Consider the following 23,510-nt stretch of genomic DNA (forward strand, 5'->3'; position numbering starts at 1 on the left):
AGCGCAATTATAACTGCATATAATTATAACTGTATTTTTTAATTAGATGTGCTTCTAAATTTAACTATCAAAACAATTAACAAACCTTTAAGGAATCTGAGCATAGCATTAAACTAGATCATGTATTTTTTTCTCCATTTCACTATGCTAACACAGCATCATTTCAGTGTTCATTCTTTCTCCTTTTTGCATGTCATTTAAGGGCTAGCCAGGGTTAGCATGTTAAATCTGTTTTATGAGGTCTGTTGGAGCCCACTCTTCAACAATACATCTGTTCAACAATTATTAGACCGTTTTTGTCATAAAAAATTAAACACCCCTGAGTGTCGCATGAGTAAGACCTGAAAATTTATGCAGCGAATGGAATACTTAATTTCTCCTAGGAACAGGAATGGAGTAAAAAAAGAGATTCACTGAAAAGATTCACCAATTAGATATGTTGAGGCGATTTTGTTTTGGTGTATGTGATGGACAGCCAAATGGATTTCTCTGCTAAATAGAAGAGTTGAAGCCTACTGTGGATATCACAGCAGTTTAGAATAACATACATACATACATATACATACACATTCAATCAACTTCTACACACACACACACACACACATATATATATATATATATATATATATTCACATTTAAAATTATAAAAATGATTTTTCTGTTTATTAATCTTTTTTAATATATAGAAGGTCCCTGTTAGTCCGAGTGGGACATCCTTAATTCTGTAAAAGTGAAACCCATGCTCTAAGGCATAAAAGTTGTACTATATGTAACATGGGGGGGTGAAAATGTAATGACACATTCCATGACAGATGTCTTTAATGAAGCTACACCACTATGACCTGAAAATATGGCCACATTTGGATTCAGTGCATTCTCTACACTTAATTTCTTTCATTTGTTATTTAATGACCTGCAGAGGCAAGTAGTGCATTTCTCTATAACAAACCGATGGACGTATATGCCTCATTAAGGTTAGAATAGCATTATGCATAGTTTTTTTTCTGTTTCTGAATGATCAGAATAAAGGCTAGTAAAAGCTTTACTGAAAGAAGGGGGCTTGGAAAACTGGAAATCGATCAGGATCCCGTTTGGCTTCTGCTGGCTTGTCATGTTCAGATCTGATATCAGAATCTCTTCATGATGTTTCTACACATCATGCAAATGCAGCCATCTGTAGCTTTGTCTGAATGTAAACAAGCCCATTACATGGCAAGTTCTCCATCTGTAGTTTCACGTAACAAAGGCAGAACCACTCACAAACATTGCATCAGTTTCTCGAGATTTTCTTAAAGGGACAGTTCACCCTCCCCCCAAAAAAGAGAAAATTCTACTCGCCCTCGTGTCGTTTTAAACCCATATGGTGTTTTTTATTACACTGTTCATATATTCACAACAAAAAGACAGGTGTAAGATAGGCCAATTTTTCCTAAGTTTATGTTTTATATGTGGTATCTTTAATATACATCGACATTAGCCTTTTTCTGTTAATGACAGGCGAGGGCAGGAAGGTAGCAGAGCCCGGCCACTTCCTGACTCCTCTCAGGAAAGAGCAATTCCCCCAGTCCCTCCACTCTCCCTGGCTGGAATGCATTCTGACAGGCAGGAGAGATGACCCTGAGAATCACATTATGTCTATTTCTAAGCGGCCTCCTGCATTTGCATGTAGGAGACAGTTAAAATAAGGCCATAAATCAGCTGCAAACATATAAATGGATTTGTGGGAGATTGAAACCCTCGGAGAGTCTCCCGAGCAAATATTTCAGGGCCTGTCTGAGAGATATCCACTGTCATTAAGCCGCGGGAGCTCTCTGACCACTCGCCGTGTATATTTCCTTCATTACATAACCAGGAAGACAGCCACGTATGGCTAGTTCGATAAATCTATCTGCATATTCCTGTGCCTGCTTTGTCATCAGGGACCAGCAGTTTAAGTGTTTTATCTTACTTTGAATGAAGAAGATGTTAATATATACAATATCAGAATGTTAAACTAAAGAATTCATCACAATTTACATTAAAAATGGTCAAAAGAATTCAGTGGCATATGATCAGACCCTTCCTCCTAAAATGGAATTGGCCATTCTTGGCTATTCTGACACAGTTTCCTCTTTGCCTTATCATTTGCAGTTGGCATTAATGTTGGGCATGGTTGTGGCCAAGAGAATTATATTAGTTGTTATAAAACGAATAAAAATAATATGGCAAAAAAAAAATGGTCAAAAGAATGTTCATTATATATTATACATTATATTATATGAGACATGATGTAAATTTTTAAAACAGACTTATTTTAGTTTTCTAGCAACATTAAATACTAATAAATAGTAAAAATGTATTAGACAGACAGACAGACAGACAGATAGATAGATAGATAGATTAAGCAAGTAGATAGATAAAGTAAGTAAATATAAATAATTAATGCCTTTAAAAAAAAAAAACGAGACTAAAGCATTCAAGTAATGTCATAGAAACAACATAATTAAGTAAATGACATTTTCTCTATAATTTTTCTCTATAATGACTAAATTTGAAGAATAAAACAATGGATAATCTCAGGATTTTGCTTTTTGCAGAAAACCTCACATTTAGACCTGAAAAAATGACCTAAATGAGCAAAATGAAAGTGAATGGCTTGTGCTTTGAAAAACATCCCTAATTCAAGCACAAAGAAATTAATTACAGTTTAACTGTGTTGCTGGTCAGCAGCCATTAAAAGCGGTTCCAGTTTAAATGCTGACAATGCCATTTAATGAAGGATTAGTGACTGTCGCTCCCACACGAGAGAACAAAGCATCCCCGGAGGAAAAAATAGAAACAACTCACAGTCACAGATATGGAGTACCTTTATAAGACTTGCTGCTTTGCAATGAGGACACCTCTAGCGTGACATATCTTTGGAGAGCACTATCTGTATGCTAATGAATCAAATGAACAGCAGAGGAAGATAAAAAACCTAAAGTACTGCAGCTGAGAGAGACCTTAAAGTGTCTGTTTGCGGTGGCTGATGATATTATATTTATCTGTTATGGCTATGATTTCTGTGGTGATTTTTGTCCCTGTTCTTGCGTGATCTATATTTATTTTATGTATTTTATTTAGGCATTTTTGTCATTTATAAATTCGTCTGGCTGGCGAAACAACTCACAGTCACAGATATGGAGTACCTTTATAAGACTTGCTGCTTTGCAATGAGGACACCTCTAGCGTGACATATCTTTGGAGAGCACTATCTGTATGCTAATGAATCAAATGAACAGCAGAGGAAGATAAAAAACCTAAAGTACTGCAGCTGAGAGAGACCTTAAAGTGTCTGTTTGCGGTGGCTGATGATTTTGTGATGAGAATAGAAGATAATGATCAACGTGCAGCATCGTTCTGATACACAATACAAACAGATACTGTACTCACTCATCCGTTTGTTTATTCAGAAACTATGAGCTAAGCGATTGCTCTGGAAAAGCCGAACTGGTTAAATGGAAGGAAAAGCGCGAGCTGAGCCACCCAAATGAGTGGAAACTTAGTGAAATCGTGAAGCTCAACAGGGCTTACATGAACACTTCCGAAATTGTGCAAAGCATTTAGAACATTTCAACAGGGTTTTGGGCAATGTGTAGTTGCCTGGATTATACTCAATATCTTTATGCAACTCCACTCAACCACTTTTTTTTACACGTTTTGGGCATGATGAAATACAATAAAACATCTTCGATCTTACTTTTGAGTGACTTTATTAAATCAAAAGTGCTAAATCTCAACTTGTACAGAATAAAAGACCATTTAAACCTGGTGGCTGCACTGCAAATTACACCTGAATACAAAAAACAACAAGTGGAAGTAGTAAAAATAGATGCCTGATTCATGGCTTCTCCACTGGTGCAAAAAAAAAAAAAGACATGGAAATATATTACTTTTTAATTTCTATCAAAGCAAGAAGCAACACATTATCATCATGTAAATACATAAATGATGCTGCTAGCCCTCTTTATTATTTATGACACTGAACTCATAATCACATTACATTACGGTGCTAAGAAACCCAAGAGGTCAGAAGCGGTTTACATTAATGGGCAGAGCAGTCGCAAAGGATGCTGAACATCACATATATAAGTATATAATAAGGCTCATAAGTGTCATCTTGATTGGCGTTAATGGCATTGTTTTAGCACGGGAACTTTTCTGTGGCCGGCATGTCAGACCGTCCTCAGCCCAAGCGCTTGACGAGCCAACATGCAAGGGTGCCGACTCATATGGCTTCATGGGTCCAATTAATATTTGAAGATATTAATGTAGATCATAATGAGCGTATAAAAGTGGGGCATGGAGGCCTTCGGAGAGCTTATGCTTAGGGACAGAGCTTGTTTCAAAACAAGCAAATTACCAACATTCTTACCCGGACGTTATGCGGGATATAAACAGTCGAATGGCTTCTTTTGTGAGATTTGATTCTTTCCTGCAGCTTGGCTCGTCGCCAGCGCTTAATTCTTTCTGGTAGGGAGCCACATCCACACTTGAGCTTATTTCATCACCGAAACACGTGTGCACGATCTCCAAGGATTCTGCTCACATAAAAAGTGATTTATTTTAACTTTCTGAGTGAAAATATGATATTTAATTACTTCTGGTGGGAAAACAGATTCATCTTCTGGTGAGTTATGGACAATCTCGCTCATGAGCGGAATGAATGTAATATCAAGTGAAAACTGTTTCATAAATCTGTGAGAAAATGCAAATGTATTTTAAAATCGGAGCCTCGGAAGGTTAAGTCAGTCATCTGGCAGCCAATAACGCTCATGTTAAACACTCAAGACCACTGTCAGATATGAAGGTCTCCAGTGTAAACCAACCGAACGTTACTGTGGACAGTCGTGATGCCCGCTATAAATTAATATTGCGTACATAGCCGATATTTCTCCTGCGTATATACAGTAAATCTGCCAAATGGTAATGTGTAGTATAAGTACCATCTAAGACATGCAAATTATGACGGTTGCAAATACGATTTCTACAAAGCAAAGCCTTGTTAGCAAGGAAGTACCAAACATTGAGGACAATCACGATACCTCATCACTTTGTTCTTGAAAAAAGAACGAAAAAAAAAATCTTGACATCTTGGCACTTTGAATCTCCTACTCTTTTGTACATTTGCATAACAAAGCCCCAAAGACTAAGGTAGTGGAAGAAAGAAATATTGTAGCATCGGCCCACCCCATCCCTTGGTCTCACTATCAACATGCCATCAGCACAAATATACACACGCACACACATGCATTCACGTAAAAAAAAAATACATGTTCACACCCACACATGTGGATGTGCACATGCATACACAAAGCATGTTTATTGTCCCGTCTTTGCACGCACGCACAAAAATACACATATCTCATGTTTTATACATATTAGTGCACACGCAGACACTCAACCCAAACATACAACAATCCACTCAACGATAAAAGTTCCTGACAAGAAAACCCCAAAAGATCTGTAATCTCTGTAACTCACTATGAATACACAGTCAGCAAAAAAGAAAACCTTTAAAAGGAAGTTAAAAAGGAGAAAAAAAAATCACCTCTCTACTTGACTACAATCCCCTCAGCCACCTACATATACCCCCTCCTCTCCTTTAGCACCCCACTCAGAAAGAAACAGGATGAAATGACATTATGCATATGAAAATGTCCAGAAAGATGTTTGATTTATGTATGCATTAGATGCAAATTCTATTACAGGACACAAGGCGCTTGTGAGATTTCTCTCTGAACACTCGGCTGCCCTGATCAAACCTGATCTCATTAATTCCGACAAGAGGAGAAAGATAGAAGGAGCGAAAGAGCAGGAATTGGAGGAAATTTACAACCCGGACACAGATTTAAAGAAAAAAGGGGGAAGTAAATTGCATTCTAGCCTCTAAGGCCACAGCAGACCGGCTCGGACCAGGCACCAGACCACCAGGGGAACAGAGCGCTTGGACCGAAATCATGTTTACGCAGCACAACAGCGGCCCCACACAGGGCATGCTATGAAATAAGCGTTTACATTTACAAACCATTTGTAGTCATGTTTAGTGCAAGGATTATGCATTTAACAGTCAGAGTACAGGGGTCCAAAAGACCACACTGAATATTAAACCTGGAAAAAACAAATAAAGTTTTAGGATTTTATAAATTAACATAAAAATAAAATATAACTGATTTTTTTGGGGGAAAAAAGTGTTTAATTGAATTAGACAACAAAATAAAAGCCTTTTCACCAGGCATTTGAACCCCATTATAATTTGCAGTTTTTAAGCTGAATTGGAAGACAGTGATGCAAAAAAGGTTCTAGGTTTGAATTCCCAGGAACAGCATTAACTGACTAAACTAAACTAAACTAAAATAAAATATTCAGTCATCTAAATGTTAATAAATTAACCAACTGAATAGTGAAAGCAAAGTTAAAAAACCCACTGTGATTAGCAATTTTTAAGTTAAACTGGTAGATATGCAAAAAAAAAAAAAGTTGTGGGTTCGAATCCCATATATGTTATGAACGGAATAGAATAAAAAAGTTGAAATTAATGAATGAATTGTCTTATTATTAATACTCATTCACTGAATAGGGAAAGTTAAGTTAAAAAATTAGACACCAAATATTTGACAGCAAATAGAAGCCATTTCACCATTGCTTCAAGGCTTCTGAACCCCACTGCGATTGGCAGTTTTTAAGTTGAACTGGTAGACAATGATGCAAAAATTGCCAAGGTTGTGGGTTCGATTCACAGGGATGGCATGAACTGAAAAATAAAATAAAATAATAATAAAGTACAATTAATATTAATATTAATAAAGCATCATTAATATTAATACATTCATTCACTGAATAGTGAAATTTAAAAAATGCATTTGTGTCCTTCAGTGAAGACCGTGGCGGGTACGAGAACAGAAGAAGAATCAGGACACTGCGGACCCTCCTCTATTCTTTCTTCACCTTCTCCCGTGGCTGCAATGATTGAGGTCAAGCTGAGGATTCTTTACTGTCCTAACTAATGTGATTGCATCAGAGCAATACCCTTAAACCATATCAGGTCCTGATCTGCATACTAATTGGCTCCACTGTCCTTGGCAGTGACCTTGAAGAGGCCTACACTGCCGGCGGGAGAGGGGGGGCCGAGAGAAATACGCATACTGTCCATCCTGAGCATACATTTCCATGCAAAGACACCCCTGCTCCGAGTAACCCCTGTTAGCAGCCTATCTCCTACTCTATGCATCAATGCAAATTATAACAATGGCCAGGGCTTTATTCCGAGGGTAAGCCTGCGTGACCCTCCGTGACAGAAAGCGGGGCAGACAAAAGGGCCCTTTCCTACTGACTGCACATGGTCACTGTCACAATGCCTCACTCTCGCCTGCATGCGCTCAAGAAATGAGATATGGGGGGTGCCGGCTCTGCAAATGCAATTTGAAACCATAAAATGCTAAATAAAAGCATATGTTTGTGATGCCATTTCATTCGGTTCTCTTGAAGAACGCCATGTGTGTTCTCTGAAAGTGCTGAGCTATACGGTACCTTGCCTCTGACATTTCCATTGAAGCTTAGTCATCTAAATATCTGCTTAAATCCTCTTGCTGTGTTTTTCTTAGTAACATGAGCCTAAAGGGATTATATAGTATTTTCGGCCCAAAACCATATAGCAACATATGCTTTTATTTCTTACCTATAGTCATCGGCTGATCTCTCACTTCTGTTTTTCTGCATCATTGTAAATATTATCACATAATTCACACATTAAGTTAAGGCCTTCGTACACCATTTCGCTAAAATGACATGCATGGCAGGTTATTAAAATGAAACTACTTTTGTACAGAATTATGTTTTGCAAATTACCTTCCATTTTTTTAATATTTAGAATTTTTTCCAGATACTGAACAATTCAAGCAGGTATCCAAACTTTTTTCTGAGGATGTCAGAAATTACTATGAATAGTTTTAGTGAAAAAAAATGTCTATGCTTATTATTTCTGTCAGTCTAAACAAACCTCTAAGTCAACATGAAATGGCATTCACAACCCAATTTTTCTTTGATTTGAAAAAATGAAAATGTTGGGCAGGAATTTATATGTTGGGCAGAATGTTATACTTTGGAAAAGACTGAAAGTTGTTTCTATATGACAAATTGCTGAAAAATAAGAGAGCTTGGTGATGACAGATGATGACAAAAATCAATTTCTTCATTACAAGACCCAGATCATTTATTTATTAAGAAAATATGCAGGACAGTTTTTATTTCATGTTGACTTTCTCTCACATTCCATACAGAAATGTTATATATAACGTATATTGCCCGATATATTATTTTTACATACATACACTCTCTGGGCAGATGAAGAAAGTTTATAACATATTAAATCCTCATAGTATAATTAGTATATGCACATGTTAATGATATCTATATGATGATTTTTTTTTAATATGGTATTATACATAGAAACCTTTTTTTTTTTTTAAAGTTTAGGCCTATGTCTTGTTTGTTTGTATGAGATATATTATACATAGAAACTTTTTATATACACGTATTATTCATAGAAACTTTATTAAAACAACACACAAAAAAAATCTGTTTATAAATTGTTAATAGCTATATGATGTTTTTATAAGGTATTGTATGTAGCAACCATATGTCAACAACATATGTTTTATTTATATATGCAACTTATTAAAACAACATTCATACAAAAATCAGTTTGTTGATATGTTGCTGTTTTTTTTTTTTTTTAAATACATGTTTATATTTTATATTTACTGATATCAACATGTATTTGCAGGTTTTAGGAAGGATACATGTAGATAACATACATGTCCAACAATGTATTACACATACATAAACATACATATTTGTATGGGCTAGATATATGTTCCAATTTGTAATAGATTTCATATACAGTATGTTTTTACTTTATGTGACAATATATTTTATATATGGAAATATATGTACATATATTACATTTGCATGTGGGATAGTTTTAACATTTACATTGTAATAACTTGTTTGCACAAACTTGTCTAATCGGCCTTGATTAAAGCTACAGCAGCCAGGATAGTTGTTCTTTCTCTGCCCCATACTGCCACACAACAGAAGCTGGCCTGTGGATCACAAAGAACAAACTCTCAACATTTGTATCACAACTCTGTGATGTTGAGAGCCAGGCCTCAGTGAATCAGCTACATTTCAAGTTGAATGTGTTGGACAACCTCCGAGACATTTGCTCACGTTGAGAATGGTTATCATGAAGCAGATGCATTTGCTCTGGCACTGATTATTCCACAAGAGAACAGCCAAGCAATCTGCTAGACTAACATATGCTGAATACAAAGAGTGCATCGGAGAGGCAGGTAGAAACTGGAAGAAAAGAAGTGCAACGGATACCGTCCCATGTTATGATTCTGACTCCATCACGACTGTTCTTGCTTTTTTCTCAGGTGTTAAAAGAAATTCAAGAGGAGGAAATAAAAGTTATGTTCAGTGTATTTGCGTAACTGTCAGTTTTAAAGCTATGCAAAATACAGAGGTTTACAGAGATACTGCCAATCTATTCTAAGGGTCTGTTTTAAGGAAATGAACGCCCCCAGAGAGAGTAAGTGAGATACTTTGACAAAGTGCAACCATATATTTCGCCAATGTTGTGACACTTTTAAACACAGCCATTAGATTTTATTCCACACAATTTGATTTTCACATGGTTCCATTTCAGTTTCAGACTTGCTTCCCGCCAGCAAGTTGGGAGTATTGCCGTAGACATGGACAACCTCTTAAGCCTTATTTTATCTGTGGAATTGACTGCTGCTGCCCCCAAATCCCAAAAGATGACCATAAATTACCAAATCAGACCTCTTACATAGTAAGCAGTGATGACAAGTGCTGATTTAACCACTGGGATCATCGGAATGGAAATAGACATTCAGGGTGAAGACTATGGGGGGCTTCCACACCCAATGCTGGACCACTGTGCTACTGACCAAAATGTCATATTCAAAAATTATATAAAATAGATTGAATATATTCCATAATATTATATCTATATGTAAAATACAACTATCACGGTATATACACTACCAGTCAAAAGTTTTTGAACAGTAAGATTTCTAATATTTTTTAAAGAATACTCTTCTGCTCACCAAGCCTGCATTTAGTTGATCCAAAATAGAGCAAAAGCAGTAATATTGTGAAATATTTTTACTATTTAAAATAACTGCTTTCTATTTGAATATATTTTAAAATGTAATTTATTTCTGTGATCAAAGCTAAATTTTCAGCATCATTACTCCATTCTAATCATCATTCTAATATGCTGATTTGCCTTTCAAGAAACATTTTTTTTTATTATTATTATTATTATTATCAATATTTAAAACAGTGCAGTACATTTTCAGGATTCTTTGATGAAAGATCCAAAGATCAGCATTTATCTGAAATAAAAAAAAGTTTTTCTAACATTATACACTATACCATTCAAAAGCTGGGAGTTTTTATTACAGGAATAAATTACATTTTAAAATATATTCAAATACAGTTAGTTTAACAGTTATTTTAAATAGTAAAAATATTTCAAATTGTACTGTTTTTGCTGTACTTTGGATCAAATAAATGCAGGCTTGGTGAGCAGAAGAGACTAAAAAACATTAAAAATCTTGACTGGTAGAACTTTTAACACTTACATTTCTTTATTTTTACTCATTTGAACTTAATATTAATGTACTGACATAATTTAACTTAATATTAATGTACTGACTTTTAAAAATTATGTATATGCAGATGTGATATATACATAATAACAAAATACATACAAAAATTAAATTAAAAGGCCAGTTTCATGCTGTTAAATTATGATTTATCAAGTAACTTTTTCCAAGCAGTTTCCTGTGCTCTATTTCACCGCCACCTCCTAATTTGGCTGCTATTAATCTATCTATATTTATACATAAATAATGGTATGCTTTTAGAGTTATACATATGTGGTGCCAGTGAAATAAAAAAGTGACAATAGAACACTCAGCAGTGTTACATTTAGTTATAAAGTGAAGCACAGAAAAGCTAAATGACCCCTTGAAATAATCTACTCTGCACGTTCTATATCTAAGGCCCGATCACTGCTTTACAGTTTACAAAGCGCACACACATGCACAAATATCTATAAATAAACCATGAAAATCCAGAGAATATGGTTCAAGGGAATCATACTGCAAAGTGATTATTAGCCATTTCGATCATGGCCTCTTTTATTGTTTGATCCTATGAGGCAGTGCCAGATACTTGGAAGTATTTAGATGCATTTATATGCAAATGGCCAGAAGATTCATGCCAATTATTTAAATCTTATTTGTGTAGTAACCATTTAAGTATTAAATCGCATATAATTGTACATGCCAGTGTAAGAAGAGCATGACTGTCATAACTAAGAGGACATTCTTTCTTAAACCCCCTTCCCCTGTTTCTCGCTCTCCCTCTCATTTATTACGTGACTTCATTTTTATGTGCCATTAAAAGCTCACCACATCAGACAAGTCACTCAAACCAGGCCTCACGGGACCCAACAACACCTTCAGTGGATCATTAGACAGCGCCAAACTCACAATACCTTAGTATCAGCTCACCACTAAAAAAGGAAAACAGCCCTCTGCTCTTGTTTTGCTTCATGCGTTTCCCTCCAAAAATTTTAATACAAAAGAAAAGTGAGAAAGCTCGGAGGGATGAGGTGAATCTACTATATTTAAAACAGAGAAATGCTTTGTTAAAAATACAAGTCCTTCGGGTTGTCTGTGTGCTCTCTGGTTTAAGAAACTCCTTTTTTTAAGTGGAAGAAAAATGCTGTACCGCAGGGTTTTTAGGTCCTGACATATCTGTCACCTGCGAAATATGAGGTAAAAGTGCATAAAACTTCTTGCCTCTCGCTTTATCCTCTCCAGAACTGTCGCACCTTTTCCTTTTCTTACTTACAACTTATTTCGGACTGAAAACTCTGTGTATTCCTTTGATGCAAAGGTTCACACTACAGCTGCCAAAAATGACCTAAAACAAAACAAACAAATTAGAAAATCATTGCCTGAAATGAGACACATAATGAAGTCATCATCTCACAATATTCAGATTGTTTTGTCATTCTATGAAAAAGAGTAGTTCACCCAAAATGAAAATTCTCTCATCATTTACTCATGCTCATGTTGTTCCAAACTCTTACTTTTTTTAAACTTTTTTTCTTCCACAAAATGCGTAAGGAAATATTTAGAAAAATTTTTTTTCCATTCAATTACAATGAAGGAGGATTTTTTACGTAAAAAAAAAATTTGAAATGGAACCAAAAGCATCATTAAAGTGCAACCGAAGTAGTCCATATGATTTGTGCATTATATTTCAAAACGTTGAAGGCATGTTCATGAGAGAAATAGTGATGTCTGATTAATGAGTTGAATCTTTTCACTGAATCTCTTGAACTGGTTCACAATACCCATCTAAATGATTCATTTACAAATTTAACGTATTGTCCCAATGATCTGGTCACATCAGATAAATGAATAACAATATTAATTTTAGTCTATTTCTCACAAAGTCACCATATTTATGCTACTTTATTGTGCTTTTGAAGCTTGAAAGCATCTGTCTCCATTCATTGTAATTGCAATAGAAAATGGCAACCAACTAAGTTAATTCATTTAAACTTTTGCTTTTTATACAGGTGTGGACCAACATAAGAGTTTTGGGTGAATAATTCCAGTTTATGTGTTTAACTGTGTTTCAAAATCCATACGTTGCCAGATTAAACTGGCAAAACAAAGAGATGCAAAAGTCTTACAATATTTAAAAACTATTAATTAGAGAAAACTCAGTGTGTTCTTTCTGACTACAACACACATTCACATATTACAAGACCAGAGACAGATGTTGAGGCCGCTGCCAACACATTACACGTTCAAAAGCAACCAATGGAGAGACATTCTTTTAGAGACTCTGTCAGAGATAGAGCTCCTGAATATTATTGAATATGGCCATTTGCCACTCTGACACCAACCGCTTTGTACAGGTGAGAGTGAAGTGGGGTCCCTCAGTTATCCTTTTGTACGGAGCAGCAGGAGAAAACTGTTAAATTGTACCAGCCCTCTTCATATGTACATATAAAAATGCCCTGAACAAGATGCTTATCTTAATAGATGAAGTAGGAGCAAAAGAGCTATAATTTTAATCAAATCTCTGGCTTATTCGTACGAGGCTGTCGAGCGCTATTGAGGTTTTAAATGCATGTTGTTGGGACTTTGCTGAATGGACTCAGTAGGGGGTGTCTCACTCAGTAATTATACCTCACTTACAGGTATTTCTGTTGCTGTGCTCTTTATCTTCTCTTGTAAAGAGGAAATCAATTTGTACAGATGTATATGAGAGAGGTGATTGCCTTCACTAGAAGGGGGGAGGAAAAGAAAGACTGGCTTGGCACAAAAACGGGAAAAAAATTTATTGTTTAAAAAGTCTTTGGAAAATTGAGGAGAGCTGCTTTTGAATGTGTTTGTTTGGGTCTTTTGTTAGCTCGTATTTAGCGTCTGCCATAGGTGCACTGAGCTGCCTGCAAATTTGCTCTGTGGCACTAGTGGCGCAGATTCAGAAGAACGAAAAAAAGAGGTGTAAGAATGAAACAACTTAAGGAGGCAACTTCAAAAATGACTGGAACCTGTAAAAATGGGCCAAAACGATCCACCCATGCCTTTTTTTATCACATTTAGGGGTTGTTATTGTAGAAACGGATAGTTTTCTGTCTGCATATTTACCATGGTCTTGCAACTTCACTAACTAATCACAGGACATGTTGATGGTCAAACAATGAAAATTTCTTTTTCATGACAAGGTTTGTTGAATACACATTAAGATTGGTCCAGGACACATGACATTATATATTACATTATGTGCAATTAGCTGTAATTGCGTATTTGTAATTACGTAAATATCAAATTTGTTTAGTAAAAAAAAAAAAATAATAATAAAAATCTATTTAACAAAATTACACCTTATTTTAACTCATATCATACAATGAAAAAAAGATTTTTCAAAGTTGTAAATAAAACGGTTGTAAAAATGTTTACAAGAAAATATTACTCCAGTCTTTCTATTTTAACATTTCACATTAATTCAATGTTACTTGCTTTAAATAATTATGAAAATTACTAACATTTCTGAGTTTCATGCTTTTTAATGAGCAAAGATAACAGATTGTATTATATGAACGATCAGCTACATTCAGGACAGATTTATATAAGCAGCCAGGCTAAATGATCACAATTAAGGTCATCATCATCCTACTCGAGAGTGGTCAAGTCGAATAATGTCAAGACATTAGGTCCCACGGTTTCCAGCGTGGTCACACAACCGCTGAATGGAGCCATTAGCGTCCAGCATGAGCACTCCAAAGCACTCGTGGCACTTATTAATCAGGACTGAGACTACATAGCTTAGCATATTTTGCATGTATCGCTAGCCAAGCTCGTGGGCGTCAGAACGACAAAAAAGTTCTGTCACAGGCATTAGCAAAGCACACAGTGATTGTCGGACACAATTATTTCTATTTAGAGGATTCTGGGATCTAGGCCTGCCAAAGAGGCTTAGATAGCCCCTGGGGCCGGCCGTGGCTGTAGTGGACAGGACGGCATTATGGTCCAGCCACAGTGCATGGATGCTCAGCGGTCTGTGGGAGTTAAAAGACACATGGTCCATAAACTGAAGAGGCGATCGAAGTAACCAGGATGGACAGCGGCCTGATGCTACATGTATACACATGAGACCATATAACTGAGGACCTATGCATTGCATTGATGAACATATTGTGCAATTAGACTTATTGCATTGTGGAAATGAGCTAAAAAAAAACTGCTGAAGATTGGCATGTTTTCGCTAACCCATCCTCCTGCCAAGTTAACAAGCTCAAGGTTTCATATTTCTAATCTTATCTGTTTTTTATCTCATCTTATTATTTTCATTCTTTGCACATGAAGTACTCTTGACCCAATTACTAGTTCTTTGGGCTGTGCACTTCTTTGTAATCCAAGTTATTATCTAGTCTGAAATTTTTGATTTTCTTTGTTTTGATACCTTTCCTCGGCTCCCACGAGATTGTGTTGAAGGAAGGGGAGGTTCTAACACCATATTTTTCTTTTGGATTCTCAGTAAATGCTTTTTCTCTAGAGGGAGGGAAAGAGAAACTGCTCAAAGTCTGGAAACGGCTGCGCCTTGATCAAATCAGCTGAGCTGAAAAGGATTCAACCGCAGAAATAACAAAGACGGAGGTGATTAGCAACACATTCTTACCAGCATGGTGCTCATGGTTCACGGAACACAGCATTCTTTCTATCTTATATTGAATCTGGGGCAAAGAAACTGACTGCAGTGGGGGTCCAAAAGTCTGAGACCACTAGTGAAAATGACTTTTGTTTTTTAAATTAAATTTAAAACAAACGTCATATTTAAATTAAAGGTAAGCCATTTTTATATGGGCTCCTGCCCCTTTAATCGCCAACGCTAAAGTGCCCTTTTGGTCTGGTCTATGTGCCCCCGGACCGCGATTTCTACCAAGGGGGACACCCCCCACAACCCCCCGCCCCTTCAGGTCTGTGCACGCCACTGATTCTCATAGCTTCAAGACATTATGGTTTAACCACTAATCTCACATGGACTACTTTAACGATGTCTTTACTACCTTCCTGGGCCTTGAACGTGTCAGTTGCATTGCTGTCTATGAAGGGTCAGAAAACTCTCAGATTCCATCAAAAATATCTTAATTTGTGTTCCGAAGATGAACGAAGGTCTTACGGGTTTGAAATGACATGAGGATAAGTAACTTCAGAACTTTCATTTTTGGGTGAACTATCCCTTTAACTTGATGTACTAAAACAACAAAAAATACAACTGAAATAAAAATTAACTATGACTATATAGACATTTGAAAAAAAAAATGCTAGAAATGACAAAAAGTCAAAAAAAAAATTACTAAAACTAACACTAAAATTAAAACGGGAAAATATAAAAACAAAAACTGATTCAAAATATTAATCAAAACTATAATATCTCTATAGTATCTCAATAACAAAACCGACAACCCCTATTTAATACCATGTGTAACTCTCAAACTATCTAATTCACACAACAGCTTAGTGGTCGAGTTGCTAAACGAATAGGGCCATTCACACAGAACGCGTTTTTGCATTTAAAAACACCAAAACGAAGGTCTAAATACGCGATTAAAAAACACTGCGTTTTAAGAAGGCTCATGTGTGAAATGTTGCTTTAACGATATCTAACACGTATACGCAGAGGCGGGCAAAGTACTCAACTCCATTACTTGAGTGAAAGTACAGATACTGCTGGTCAAATATTACTCCATTACAAGTGAAAGTTGTAAAGACAGATTTTTACTTAAGTAAAAGTACAGAAGTACTTGCTTTTAAAAGTACTTAAGTACCAAAAGTAAATTTCCTTTTTTATGTCAATGCACTGTTTTATTATTGTACGTAGTACTTGCAATACTTCTGAAGCAACTTACAATACATTACACCTACTGAATACACTGACTAGCATCTTTGGAATAAAGAGCTTTTAGAATGTTAAAAACCTATGGGGGAAAAAAAACAAAACAAAAACAAATTATTTAACACCCCTACCCACCCCCACAAAAGCAGGATGGTAGTGATCTCAAACACTAAAGTCATAAGTTCCCAGAAAAAATAATACTCAAGTAAAGTACAGATTTTCAAAAAGTGTACTTAAGTACAATACTCAAGTAAATGTACTTAGTTACTGTCCACTTCTGCGTATACGTAGAAAAACAATAGAAAAGCAGCACATCGGAATACAAACACGTGTTCTGTGATTACCTGACTTCAATCCTGCCTTTTCTCTCGCAAGCCGTAAATATCACTTGTAACTTTGACTGTAACTAAAGTATGTATCAAAGATGGCGACGTCACAGTTTGTCTCTTGTTGCACAGAAACAACAAAGTAGGCACGAGTTCATCAAGTAATGACAACAGCTTAAATACCCGAATGGATATTGGAACATTGGCACGCAGCCCACAAAACTGACGGGAGCATCTCCAAATGGATCTAGAACATACTCATATCTTCGCCCATATTGAAACACAAAAAGCACACAAAACGTGTATGCAACACATTGAATGACTGTCTAGTAGCCTACAGTTCTGTTCAGACTGTTCTCTTAAAATGCGATTAGGAGAGCTGAAAATTTACGACTGTGAGTTTAGTCATCAAATGCGGTTAATCTCGTAAATAAGCTAAGTAGTGTGTGTGTGTGTGTGTGTGTGTGTGTGTGTGTCTGTGTTAACGGGGAAAAGGATCAGAGACTGTTTCAATTTGAATGGGGCTAATGTCTAGCAATTCATCAATTTCACAGGCTAATATTGCTGACCAGAGATTCACGTAACGTGCCCAGATTTAGGCACAGAGATGGCAGTGCTTGGCTCTTTGCAGTGTTCTTGAACTAACAGTGCTGTCAACATTAGATATGGAAATAAATGTTTATGGAGCATTAAAGGCATAGTTCACACAAAACTGAACATTCAGCCATTTGTTCCAAACATGCATGATTTACTTTTTTCTTTGGAACACAAAAGAAGATATATTGAAAAATGTATGTCTATACAATGAAAGCGACTTTTGACTTGGACTATTGACTTTCAAAATATTTTGTGTTCCACTAAAGAAAAAACGTCATACAGGTTCAGAATAACATGAGAGTAAGTAAATTAATAATGGATGGACAAGCAAAGATGCTTCTTTGAAATTAAATAAACTGTTTAGAAATGCTTTAAACACTGTCTAAACTAAAACATGCTCCAAAGAAAAGGGGGGGGGGGATCCTTCTATGCGTATATCGATTTGTGGTTGCAACAGAATGTATAAACCAAGATTGCACAAAGAAAATAAAAAGAAATCAATAGCTGAATATCAAAACAGTAATGATCAAGGCTGTAAATTATACACTCCTTAACACAATAGTGTAACCATATCCAAACACGCTAATTCTATGAATTTTTCATGGATGTCTAAACCTATACATCCTCTTCAGACTTGCATGAGTGACCCAGGGGGAGCCTGATCAACCATTGCCCAGTCTATAAGTAAAAAAAAAAAATTGTAATTATACAATGTACTGTACAGTGCCCTTGCACAATATTTGGACACTTTAGTCACACCGTATGAATGGTATTTGGTAAGAAAATGTGCTATTTCTCAAAGCTATCTTTGCCTTTCTTCACTTTTCAGGTCACAAAGTGACTTTATAGTAGATGTATGAAGTCAATTCCCCTCAAATTCACACAAGTAGTTTCTGTAAGTCTGACAACAGGAAAAAATACCTTTTCACATGCTTTTCTGTGATGATACATTTCTAGTTATTAACGTCATAAATCTTTATGATAAATCGTCATATATATATATATATATATATATAAACTTTGCTAGATTTATGACGTTAATAATTGTAGAAATGTGTGTGTATATATTCATTTTTAAACTGTAAATGTACATTTATGACACTGTACTTTCTGATATTACCTTGGCATTAAGACTATTATGCTGCTGCATGAGTGTTTCTAATACAATGACTGAGAAAATGACAGCAAATTCGACATCTTTCTCTCTTCTGACAAGTGTAAACAAATCTCTCGATATATATATATATATATATATATATATATATATATATATATATATATATATATATATACACACACATATATATTTATTTATTTTGCTACTGGAGCAAACTGGAACACAAAAATTAGATTTTTTGTAGTTTCCACTCACTACTGATGTTTACCCAACTATGGAGACTTCCACTTCTAAGAACCCTGGAAATGTAAAAAGTGTCCATTTTGAGCAGTATATCACCATCTGGTATTATCTATGCATTGAGATGTGTCTTAAAGTCATTTTGTCATCATCTCCTCATTTATTTATTTATTTTCATTTGTTTATTTTTTTGCTGCGGAACAAAAAATATTTTGAAGAATGATTCAACTGCTTTTGTCCAGACAATGAAAGGCAATGAGGTCCAAAGCAACATTGGATTCGTTTGGCCTTAAGTGTATAGAAAAAAACACGGAGACAATACGTTAATAATTGTAGAAATGTGTGTGTATATATTCATTTTTAAACTGTAAATGTACATTTATGACACTGTACTTTCTGATATTACCTTGGCATTAAGACTATTATGCTGCTGCATGAGTGTTTCTAATACAATGACTGAGAAAATGACAGCAAATTCGACATCTTTCTCTCTTCTTTTTTTTAATATCTCCATTTGTGTTCCACAGAAGAAAAACAATGACAATTGTCAACTCTCCCTTCATGTCTCCAAATGACATCTCCAAATACAACACTGTACGTGTACATAAACACAGAAGGTCAGAGGTAAAGGAAGTCTGAACTATCAAGTTTGTGAACGTGATTTCCTTAGTGCCACGTTGAATGCATATTAATCTGTTTTTCCATCCAAGAATCCATGACAATCTAAGCGACGAGCTCTGCACCTCTTCGTTCTCACTTCGCTGAAACGCTTCACCAAAAATCTCAGTGCCGCCACTACGTCCTCCTACTCCAGAAGAGAGAAGTGAAAGATTACTGCGTGGGGCTCATTAAGAATGTTTTATTTTGTCTGCAATTTTTTTCCCCCCGTCTATTGTCTCTCCACCCTCTCGGCGAAAGTCTCGACGGAGTCACAGCCCTGGGTGCATCGCAGCGATGAGACAAATGCAGAAAATGAACTGGAAGAAAACAGGGAGGCGAGAAAAATGCGCGGCTGGCGGACAATGGCCGAAAACTCAAAGGAGAGATGGGTATGATTATATCAAGCCTAATTCTATTTTGATAATTGTCTGCGTATGTGGCCGCGTTTCGCCGTGGGGATGTTGTGACTTGTGTATGAGACTGACAATGAAGTCGGCAACAACAGCTGCTCGGTGCCTGGTAGCTCGTGTACCTTGCCGCTCAAGTCTTGTCAGTCACATTTTCCCTAATTAACTAACATCTGCTTTCCATTTGCAGTTACACTGCATCGCCAGCTTGCCTCATCTGAATCCCTGACTCCTGACCTCCCCTGAGGAAGGTGCTCACTGTCAGAAGAACCCCCGGCATCCTACCGCCACAGAAAGGTGATTCCTTTAAAGCGCCAGAAACGGATGAAGGAGCGAGAGGGGGCTGCGCGAGGCGGGCAGACGGGGAGGGGAGCTGTCGCTTGTGTCAGGTTAACCTCAGAGACACATCCGGAGCTCAGCATCTGGGAGACGGAAGGGAGCGAGAGAGGCACCGCCGCTCCATTTGGCGCAAGTGAGTTTTGCATTAAGCATCCTGCAATGGCTTTCATCAGCTTCTTTCTTTCTCTCTCTCTCTTTCTTCCTTTCTCACCTCCACTCCCTCCCCCGAAATAAAAAAAGGCTAAAACGCCAAACTTTGTGCACTGTCAGTCCCACGGGCTGTGCTTATTCACAGATTTATGTTAGTAGCGTTGCAGCGTTAAGTGTTAAAGAGAGAGGACGAGAGAGAGAGAGAGAGAGCTTTGCATGCAGAAAGGAAGGAGATGATACTGATGTTTGTGCAGCACATGTGTTAAGTCACTCACACGCCACAATAACACCTGAAATTGCGGCAGCTGGTGCTGTTAAACATGCATTCTCTTGTTCCAGTTTCACCACGGCAGCAACAGATAGCAACAAAAGTCACGTTGAGGTCTTTAAGGTAACCCATTATGGTGATTTCCATTTTTTTATAATATATTTTGTATTATATATTTTTAAATGTAATATATACACAAGTTTCTTTTTATTAAAAAGGTCCTGTAACATTTAGATAGCCTTCTGTGTAAGAGAAAAATAAAAGCCACTCTTTTGCATTACTTGTTGACTGCGTGGACATACGCATATCTCTTTCTCCTTTTTTAACAAGTCTTAAATTCATTAGATTTATTTTACAGTGTTTTTACCCTTGATCACAGACCTCATGATTTGTGTGGAAATGCAACGAATCTCCCAGGTTTAGAAAAAAGGGTAAATGATTACATAAAAAAGAGGGAAAAAAAATAACAGATGGGCCTGCCTAAAAAAAATATGATTTTCTACAAATGATTGCATTCTCTCCCCTTTGGTGTGAAAAGTAGACTCAAGAACACTTTTAAATAATTTGTTCAATTTGTTCCACAGCCAAAGAAAAGCGGCTTGGTGGAAATTCAGATTCATTAAAACTTAATTAATATGCATCATTATGTAAATGAGGTTGCAGTTAATGAGTTCTTAAAAGAAGCCTTCCTTAATTAGTTCACTTTTTAATGGCATCATCATTTATCTTTTTTCTTTGAAGCAGAATGACGCGAGGACCTCGCCGTTCCCGAAAGTGCTACAATTTTCCATTTTTTAATTATTCTTATTTCCTTAATTTTTATATGATTAAGAATGCATTTAGGGAAGTAAATAAATGAGAAAAACTTAGACCCTTTTTTTCCAGACTCACTTATTTCCATTAAAACAGAGTCTCTGTAGATGCCGGAGTGTTTAGAAAGTTAAAGGGAAAGCATCTTCTTACAAAACAATCAAGGCTGTCTCACAGTTACCTCCTTGGCTTCTGCGAGTAGCTTCATTTCTACTAAATCTGAGCAGCCTCTTAATTGCTCTCTCCAGTTGGGCTGCAGTATATATTACCACACTCCATTACTATTTATGGAGCATGAGATTCATATTGCAAATATGAAGATGACTGTGGTCATTTCCTTCTGTATTCATTCTCTCATTTATTCATTTGCATATTCAATCACTCGATTTTTTTCCTTTAATTTATTTATTTATTTACTTGGTAAACAATTTACCTCGGATATAATGGATAAAATTAATAAGCTATCTAATTTTTAGTTCACCACATCTGATGGGTTTGGGAAACTAAATGAGAATTTAGGAAATCATATTTTTTCTTGCACAAGCTCTATAAAAAATTTTTATTTGAAGGTGTCTCTTTTAATTTTCATATGAAAAGCATGCAGTAACAACAGTGTGTATAATTTATCTTCCCTGCGACCTTGTGACCCAGTTGAAGTGGAGATCAGTGTCACACACACACACACACACACACACACACACACAAAAGTTGTAGTGTGAAAAAAGATAGCGTTATAAACTATACGATTTGACGGCAGTGTTTGTGAATGTGTATGTGTTTGTAAAGGTAGAGAGGGAGTGTGTGGAGGGGGAGACACTGTGTTTTATGTTCCCGCTCACTAACCATCACTCTACTCCTAATTGATAACCACTGGCATTTGATCAGGCGGTCTTCAAACAAGGAATCTATCTTTGTATTTTGTATAAGAAGACCATCTGTTGTTGCAGAGCTCTACATTCATTAAATTTAATTTCTCAACCCAGGAATAAGATTTTAATTGTCCATTGTTACTGGAGGATTTTCCCCATCATCCCTGTTGCTGGACAGGCTGGTGTTTGTTTGTTTACTGGTGCTTGTTGATGTGACCTAGACATTTGCAAAAAGTACAACTAACAAGTAAAATGTGAAATATACAGTATATATAAATTATTTTATATATAAGTGCATAACATTAAAAGTAGAGTGTATTTTTCTAATGGTCTTGCAGAAAGTTAAGTGAAGCAAATAAAATGAGAACCAAATTAGTGTGTAATAAGGAAATAAAAAATGAGCTTATTTGGACACATTTCTTGCAGGTTCTTATTGGACATTTTGAGCAGTGAATCGTTTGGCATTTGGTGTTCTGTGAGGAGCGACGGTGGGCATGTGTTAACTACACACAGGACACTCGAGCGAAAACCAGACGCCCACTGAATCCTTCAATCTGTCATTTCCTCTCGCAGCTCCCGAGCAAGATAAAAATAAAGCGAGCACAAAACACTTCTCTCTTATTACTCTTTCAAAATAATGCTCTTCACACTTTAGTTCACTTCTCGGTAGCCTTTACTTGGAAACATGTTGCAGTGAGCATATTGTTTAGAAAATAAGTAGGCCTAATTTATTTTTTATTCGCCATGGGTGTTCAGTGAATGATCTATGATCAGTATCAAAATGTAAGAAATAGTTTTCATTTTTAAAGTTTTATTAGGAATATAGCTTGCCTATAAATAAATTATATATTTCTTGAAATTTTTTTGTAATTCTTTGATTTTTAATAACACACCAACCAAAAAGTATAACAATTAAAATACAGCGATGAAACACTTTCAGTAATGAAAACATTTCAGTTTACAATACGAAAATAATAGATTTTTCCTTTTTCTTTCTTTCTTTCTTGCTTTCCCTTTGAGATGTTCATTAAAATTATGCTTGAATAAACCAAATCAATGTTTATGATGTATATTAATTAATTTTTTTCACTATGACAGGTGTAACAGCTGTTGGTCATTATATGAACCGAGGAGAGGGGGGAAAAAAGCAAAACGTTTTTTTTTTTTTTTCTTTCTATAGAAGAGAGA

Source organism: Sinocyclocheilus rhinocerous, unplaced genomic scaffold (assembly GCF_001515625.1).
Source record: "Sinocyclocheilus rhinocerous isolate Xijiao unplaced genomic scaffold, SAMN03320098_v1.1 scaffold392, whole genome shotgun sequence".
Taxonomy (NCBI): domain Eukaryota; kingdom Metazoa; phylum Chordata; class Actinopteri; order Cypriniformes; family Cyprinidae; genus Sinocyclocheilus; species Sinocyclocheilus rhinocerous.